This window comes from Atractosteus spatula, chromosome 10, assembly GCF_055471065.1.
Source record: "Atractosteus spatula isolate fAtrSpa1 chromosome 10, fAtrSpa1.hap1, whole genome shotgun sequence".
Classification (NCBI taxonomy): domain Eukaryota; kingdom Metazoa; phylum Chordata; class Actinopteri; order Semionotiformes; family Lepisosteidae; genus Atractosteus; species Atractosteus spatula.
In genome coordinates this window covers 29,486,730-29,492,470 of record NC_142715.1, presented here as the reverse complement: position 1 = coordinate 29,492,470, position 5,741 = coordinate 29,486,730, and the positions used below count along the sequence as shown (strand labels likewise).

The 5,741-nt window shown below is 41.3% G+C and overlaps 1 non-coding gene across 1 annotated transcript; it reads right to left on the bottom strand.

The window, feature by feature from the left end:
• Positions 1-4,300: 4,300 nt before the first annotated feature.
• On the bottom strand, positions 4,301-4,413 carry trnal-caa (transfer RNA leucine (anticodon CAA)). The gene is made up of 2 exons: positions 4,376-4,413; positions 4,301-4,346 (listed from the first exon to the last, which is right to left on the bottom strand). It is a non-coding gene; the product is annotated as a tRNA-Leu (tRNA).
• Positions 4,414-5,741: the final 1,328 nt, after the last annotated feature.

Below are 5,741 nucleotides of genomic sequence, written 5' to 3'. Positions count from 1 at the left end.
ACATAGATGTCAGATCTAAATGGGGAATTTGTTGGTTACAAAGCTGAACGTTTTTCCATGTTCTGCTAGAGTATCTACTGGCTTGCCTTTATCAGCTGTCTTGGAAAGATAAGCTGTGCTTCCTCTCAGGAAAAATCATCAGTAATCATCAGTAATTTTATTCTGTGCGTATGGCCTTTATTTAAAGTATATGAAAATCACGAGTTCATAGATTTATCCAAATATCAGCGGCACCTTGTAAACCTGTCATAAGAATTCCTTCAATCCAATAGTTTCACTCCAGGGAAAAGGCAGGGAAACATAGAGAATTCTTATTTAAAGACAACATTTGGATTGGATTGCATGTAAGCAGGCATCACTCAGAATTCCTAATATGATTTTAAATTCAGTTTTGCAGTGCTTTAGTGCGTTACTACTTTCAGAGAGTCTTTTATTGACCTTGCTGAAGCAGAGAAGCGACATAATCACAATTGTGACCAGTTTTTCTACTGTTTCTGGTTAATAATGATGATTATTTTGTATTTTGATTAGAATTTTTTTAGCATTCTTCCTCAGCTTTTAAGTTATTTGGTGAGCAAGAACCACTGAGAACGAGTCTGAATCAATCAAGAACACATATGGTGTCCTGTAGCGGCGTGTCTTATTAATAAGAAAGAATTAAGTGTTCTGAGCCTTCCCAAATGAGGCCTCATCTCTCTGTTCATCTCTGTGGTGCAGCCACAGAGAAACTATTCATGCAGGCTGATTTAAGGTTCCTTTGATAAGGTTTCCTAGGACAGCTCCCAAAGGGGGATGCACTTAGCTAAGCCTGGCTATCATGATCAATGGTCATCCATTGGCGCCTATCTGTCTAGGGAGTGCCAGATGGACATCTGGACTGCATTCCCAAGTGTCAGGAGTAAGTGACTCATATCTCACCTTGATCAACCAATCAGGGACTGGTAGCGCCGAGTAACCCACGTGGCTCTCTGATGCCCATGGAACTTTCAGCCAATCAATGAGCTGAAGTTCCTCCAGGTAAAAACAGGCAACACAGAGAGCCTGTGAGATTCGTGAGATTCACTGGAGAATTCAAAGGAGAATTTCAAGGCAGGACGGCCCAGGAGCAGAAGACTCCCAAGGGCAGGACATTCTCGCAGCGCGCCTCCTGACCATCCTGAGACTCAGCCCGGACAACCACGGAACGGCCAGTGGGTCCGAGTGCCAGAACTTTCCTTTGTTCTAAGAGTCTAGAGCGGAGGTTGCCAGAGAGTAACCAGAGGATCCACCTGAGGTTAGCACCAGCAGCAGGCCTCGTGAACAGGTCGGAACTGTGGACAGCTGAATCACTATTCAGAACTAGCTCTCCATCAGGAACGAACCGGTCCTCTTCCTGACTTGCTGGGACCCACAGTCATCTTTTCTCCTGTGCACAAACTTTGCTAGTTAAAGCCAACACTAACTAGCTGGTCAGTGAGCATCAGCAGCGCACCGTCGCAGGCCGCACAGCACAGCCTGGCACGGAGCCAGAGAGCGTGGATTGGACAGCAACAAGCCTGCAACTGTTTCTTTGTGCCCGCAGAAGATCTGAATCCCCAGAGATTGGATGAGTATTCAACTTCAATGCATTACAGCTCGAGAATTCAATTGTTATCCCAACCAGTTGATATAAATTTAATTCCTAAGAGTTATGTACTTGTTTTGAGTATCTAATGTAGAAGTTATAACCAAGTTCATTTACGAAACGGTCTAAATGAATGATATACTGAACGTATGTCCTCTTGATATATGTAACACTTTGTAACTGATTGAATATATATCTTTTGTATTCTGATAACCCTCTCGATAAGATCTGTTAGGTTTACATGCATATTCTATGTATTAATAAATGTATCCTCGTGTATTAGTACCTGTGTGTGTGCGTTGTTTGAGTTATGTCGCATGGTTGGATTCTAAAGCCATCAAAAGAATCAATTTTGTGATTTACTGCTACGATTAATAATTGTCCCAGTAAATGCCCAAACCCTACAGAACTGGTGCCTTCAGAGAGCTACATTACATTTAATTTGGCTATGGCAACGTTACAGTCCTGTGTACAACTGCTTAGCCCGAATTTAGCTTTTCAGTGTTGAGGAAGACGTTTCCAATTTTGATTGCTGGTTTCAGAGGATGTGCTACAAGATCACAGATTCATTTGAAAAGATTTGGAGATGCATTGGCTGGGACTCAAACCTGGCTCAATTGCATGAAGGCACCTATACTCAGCAACGAGAGGGAAGGAGAAGGGGCCAGAGGTAGTGTGGCTGAATGGTCTAATATGCTGGATTTTAGGCTCCACTCTCTCAGGGGTGTGGGTTTAAATCCCACTACTGCCTAATGTTTTAAGACCTTACTTCCTGTGATTTGTAATATGGTCAGTAAAAGTACTTTATGTAAGTATCTCTTACATCAGTGCTACAAGTCACTTACTGCTCCACAGGTCTGGGGTTCAATCCCTGGCATCTTCAGGTGTTTTATATTACTGTACTCACATCTCAATCTTGTGTTGAGTGAGAACTCTTTGCTCGTGTTCATAGAGAGCCAGGTTTACCTTTTGAATCTCACCCGGGATTTCCTGAGAGATCATTCAGCGAGCGAGTCCTCCCTCTGGACTCGGCACTGAGCTGAAAGCTGCACGAATTCCTCACTGCGTGTCCTGTACTGTTACAGGTGGTCCAGAGTTAATATGCAGCACAGTGACATGAACACCTTGAACTTTTTCTGTATGTGAAGGAAAATGCAAAAGAGCATGTAAAGTATTGATCATATAAAATATCCATGGTACAACTCGAGAAAAAACTAAAGAAAAAAACAACGACTTTTGATGATTACAAGAGATTCAAGAAACACAACCGTCCGCAGATGGGTTCGGATCCTGAACGCTTAAGTCAAAAGAACAAAAGCGAAGTAAACTCTCTTCATTGTCTTATAGTTTATGAAATAAAACAATTTCTTACTTTCTCAATAATTTCTTACCGTTGATAGACGATTTATTGAATTTTAACAGAATCACAATTACAAACATTTTGGGTTAAACTGTTATTCACATACTCCTAACAAAGAGAAACGTTAGTGTCTTCCGGTGTGTGAGCCCATTTCTCAAAAAATTAAAAAATAATTTATATAAATTGAATTGTTCTACTTTTTAGGCTTGCATAGTCTTATTCATATTTCAGTTAAACCTTTTCTTCTGTAGTAATTTAATTCGATATTAAAATTAGTCCTGATTTACAATTTTTGGACATGGTTCATCTTAAAGAATTTTGTAATAAGTTTCAGTTTAGGAAAATCGTGCCCAGAAGCTACCAAAACTGGTAATGTTCACATAATGTGTAATGCAAAAGCAGCAGTTGGGGTGGGAAACAAAAGGCATTTCTTGGTATGAATCCTAAAACTTCATAGATGGTGTTCTAGGACTTCTCGCTTCAGATAAAGCTGTCAATACATCATAGATTTCTACTCAATCAATATCAGCAGTGTTATCACTACCGAACGCTAAATATAGATCCTGGCAATAATTCATGAGTTGTTCGTTAGAAAATTGTTTATGTTTTTTTAACATATTTTCAATACCAGACAAAAAGTCGGAAGTTTCAATTTCATGCAACTGATGAAATCTCTCTTCGATGGAAGTTATAAGTACATTACATCCAGAATACTGCGGAATCAATCAGATTTACATGTTTCTCGTGGATCCAGAAGATCATTTTGAGACTCAAAACATGCCTGTCTTTTCTTTTTTCGAGGACAAAGGAGCAGCAGCAGGAGTAGCAGTAATGGCAAGAACGTGTTTAGAGTTCAGCACTTCTCATTTCTAATGCAGAGCCATCGACTCGGAAGCACCACCTGCGATAACAGAAATTGCAGAATTGGTCTGTTCATGCTGCCTACACGCTTTGAATTGCTGGCATTTTTTGCAAGTTCCTTTTTGAGGGTTCATGAAATTCCTTACATTTGAGCCAACACTAAAATATTTCATTCGGGGTCGCCTAATTCATAGTGCAAACCGAATCTACAGGGGAATGCTGTGGCACATGAAGCCGTTTGTTATTCTGTTGTGAGGTGTGAGGGGCGGAATGCAAATCGAGTTGGTGAATAGAAAATGAAACAGGAGTCACTTCTTGAGCTACGAATTCCAAAAAGTATGAAAACCTGTGCATTTTAACAGTGCAGAATACTCACAAATTGCACTGAGTTGCTTGCTTTCTTCTGCTGCTTTTATATTTCAGTCATTCCCTGTCAGCTAGCACTGGAACAATTCAAGAGAGGTAAAATCAGAAGCTGTCAGGAGTGGAATTTGAACCCACGCCTCCATTTGGAGACCAGAACACCCAAGCCAGCTGGAACAACACATGTCCTTGAGTCTGGCACTTTAGACCACTCGGCTACCCTGACAAGCAAGAGCAAGTGCTGTGCTGAATGCACCAGTAGTTGACTAAACTGAGTTTCTTCCCTGAAATTATTTGCTTGCGAAGAGCCAAGTTGCCTTGAATGGATCTTGAAAATCAAATATACGGATGGATTGTTATTCGGTTGTGAGTTTTGAGGGGCGTATTATAAATTGAGTTGGTGAAAAGGCGCTTTTTGTTAGTCTGTCGGGAGGCTGCACAAGGTGTTTAGAGGGAGAACTTCTAAAAGGCAGGCTCTCTATGTTTAACATCAAGGCAGATTTTTTTTTTCTCAATGGAAATGCTCTTTGGCGCTTTCAGCTTTACGTAGGGAACAACGTCTGCCAGATCACTTTTGAGCCAGTGCAAATGGCAATGTGCCACCAAGTACATTTAATATTGGCTGTGGTAGCGAGCTGCTTTTGTTTGTGAAGCTTTTACTTCTTTAAGCTGAATCATCGGCAGGAGTAGCTTATTAAATCTTTGCTCATAGCGCTCCATCAGAAATACATTGGAGGTATTGGAGACCCACGTGGTGTTACCACCCCCTGCCAATCCCTGATTGGTTGATCAAGGTGAGATATGAGTCACTTACTCCTGACACTTAGGAATGCAGTCCAGATGTCCATTCGGCACTCCCTAGACAGATAGGCGCCAATGGATGACCATTGATCATGATAGCCAGGCTTAGCTAAGTGCATCTCCGTTTGGGAGCTGTCCCTTATCAAAAGAAAACATCTTAAATCAGCCTGCATGAATACTTTCTCTGTGGCTGCACCACAGAGAGGGAGAGTGAGATGGGGCCTCATTTAGGAAAGCACAGCAACGCTTAATTCTGTCTTATTAACAAGCATTGCCGCTACAGCTGTAAAGTTATTTGGCGAGCATGGACCTCTGAGAAGGAGTCTGAATCCATCAAGAAGACAGGAATTCTAATATCGCACTGCCATCTTGTGTACAAAATATTTGTTCAGCTCTAATGTCTGTGTGCATTGACAAGGCATCTCAAAAGGACATATTAAATAAGAAAATGATCCTTTCTGTTACCATTCCTGTGGTTGGAGCGTTGTTTCACCCTTTTACGTTCTACAGTATTTACAGACAAGGTTTTATCACTGGAGTTGTACAGAACAAGTGTGCATCAGTCCATGAAAATCATCAGTACTGCTGTTTTTCTATGCATAGTTTAATCAAGAGCACTTAAAAGATGCAAAAGATGGATTGTGTTCTGTGAGCACCTGCACATCTCTAAGTCACTTCCACAGCCTCTTGTGTTGGGGATGTAGCTCAGTGGTAGAGTGCATTCTTCGCATGTATGAGGGCCTGGGTTCAATC